The sequence below is a fragment of the Pteropus vampyrus genome, unplaced genomic scaffold (genome assembly GCF_000151845.1).
Source record: "Pteropus vampyrus isolate Shadow unplaced genomic scaffold, Pvam_2.0 Scaffold14, whole genome shotgun sequence".
Taxonomy (NCBI): Eukaryota; Metazoa; Chordata; class Mammalia; order Chiroptera; family Pteropodidae; genus Pteropus; species Pteropus vampyrus.
In genome coordinates, this window is record NW_011888795.1 from 16041797 (window position 1) to 16044052 (window position 2256).

General features: G+C 32.5%; 1 pseudogene; it reads right to left on the reverse strand.

Annotated features, from left to right (window-relative positions):
- Positions 1 to 922: 922 nt before the first annotated feature.
- On the reverse strand, positions 923 to 1041 carry LOC111734325 (annotated as a pseudogene).
- Positions 1042 to 2256: the final 1215 nt, after the last annotated feature.

The window sequence follows — 2256 nt, forward strand, 5'->3', positions numbered from 1 at the left end:
TTTGCCTCCTGCAATAATCTGGAAAAATAAATAGAAAATTCACAGGTTACACCAGTTATGTAGTAATAAGGAATAAGCTCCATAGTGACTTGAAGTGATTTTATCAATTATAATTTCTCCCTTTTTCATTACATTAGAGTCTTAATGTTTTCCTTACACTTTTTGTAAATTTCTATTTCTACCTTGAAAAACGTTTTACCCACAAATATGTGTTCATCTTACAGTTTTCATAGCACATTACCTGACAAACTTAAAACTTAAAATACAATAACTATGTATTTCATTAATTTAGATTGTAAATATTTCTTATATTTCTAACGCTTAAGAATCCACTCGCACTTGTTGCAGAAGTCCAGGATCTGTATTCATCACCCTCTCCCACATTATTGTTTAAGAATCTGGAGCTTAAGCAATCCAAAGGTAAAGGCAGAATCCTTCTCCAAAAAGCCAGCCAGAAAGTCCACTACTTAGTTTGTTTCTCATGACCATATGGTAAGACTATAGAAATGTGAAACTATCAGCTTTTTCATAATCTACAATGAGCCCTCAATGATCTGTGTCATCATTTAAACTCAATGGTTCCTCAAATTTGGGATTATATTCAGAATTCTCTTAGTTTGTGATCTGCTTTTTTACTGTTCCCCAAAGCAGAACACAGTGCTAGAGAGATTGATCACCAAAGAACTAAGCCTCTCTCATCATACTGTTAGAGTAATGCATTAGGCCGAATCACTAGTTTAGACTTCCTTTCCCTTGTGACATTATTTTTAAAAGTTCTGGTAAAGCTATGTTAGTTACCTACAAGGATTTCTTACTCTGAAACTCAAAAATCAGGGATTGAAAAATTTTGGTAAGTTGATTCAATTCCTCTTTAAATTTGTATTCCAGAAGTTTCATTGAATGACAACATTTTTTTTTTTTATGCCTACGGTACCTGATTTTCCTAGGTGGTCTACCATCCAAGTATTAAGCAGGCCTGACCCTGCTTAGCTTCCAAGATCAGATGGGATCAGGCGTATTCAGGGTGGCATGAGTGATAGCATTTTTGAATCAAAATAAATGTTATACATTTTACCCTGATAATGGGTACATTTTGTCACATTTTATGTAAATATGATTTAGGAAATATGCAAATAATAAATATTATTAAGTCTTTGAAGAGATGAATCTCAGAATTTAAACTAATCAAGAATTAGATGATTTCAAAACTGGTATACAATTGTAGACTACATTTCTGCTATGGAACTATGGTAGTATTATGGAGCTATAAATAGATACATTGCTATCTTTTATCAATAGTAGCGAGTAATAGCTCCAATTCTCCCCTTGAAAATAGGTTGGACCTCGTGATTCAATTCTAATAAATTAATATGGCAGAAATGATAATATGCAACTTCAGCAACTAAATCATAAAAAATATTTTGAATTGCTCCTTGCTCTCTCTCTTAGCTTACTCCTTTTAGGAAAATCTGAGTGTCATGTCATAAGGATACTCAATCAGGTTTATGGAGAGACCCACACAGTAAAGAGTAATGTCTCCTATAATCAGCCAGCATGAAAATGAGGCCTCTTGCTAACAGCTACACAAGTGGATGGTCCAGTCTCAGTCAAACCAGCAGATGAATGCAGTCCAAGCTGACACACCATTTTTATTATACATTGGCATATGAAAAGAGCAATGATGGGATTAAAAAATAATAATAAATATAAATAAGTTGATAAGATTCAGTAGCTCAGAATATAAATGATGAAGAAATAAACAATCAGCTACAAAACCATCTAAGTATTAAGGGACAAAAGGTGCAGATATAAAAAATGGACAATAAATATGAAATATGATAAGTGAATCTAACATGCATAATTGTGTTTCTGAAAAAGAAAAATATATAAAATATCGAGTCACAATGTAGAGGCAAATTTTCTTGAAATAAAAACTTGAATTTAAAGGACACAAAAATATACATAGTAATTAAATATAAGACATATCTTAGTAAAATTGAAATGAACTTTAGAAATAAAGAATCCTATGAGTAATCCAACAAGAAACAAACAAAAAAGCAGGAAACATACAATTATTGGAAAAGTATTTAAGAAGTTTTAAGGCAAAAAAAATTAAACCATCTAAGTTCCTTTGATTAAAAAGCAACAATCAAGTATTCTCAAGCAGAAGTGGGTTAGGGGCTGGGAAGAGTTTGGCCTGCATTGTGGTGGAACTAAAGAGAAGGACCTGTGGTCAAGGCCTCGGTTATATAGGGA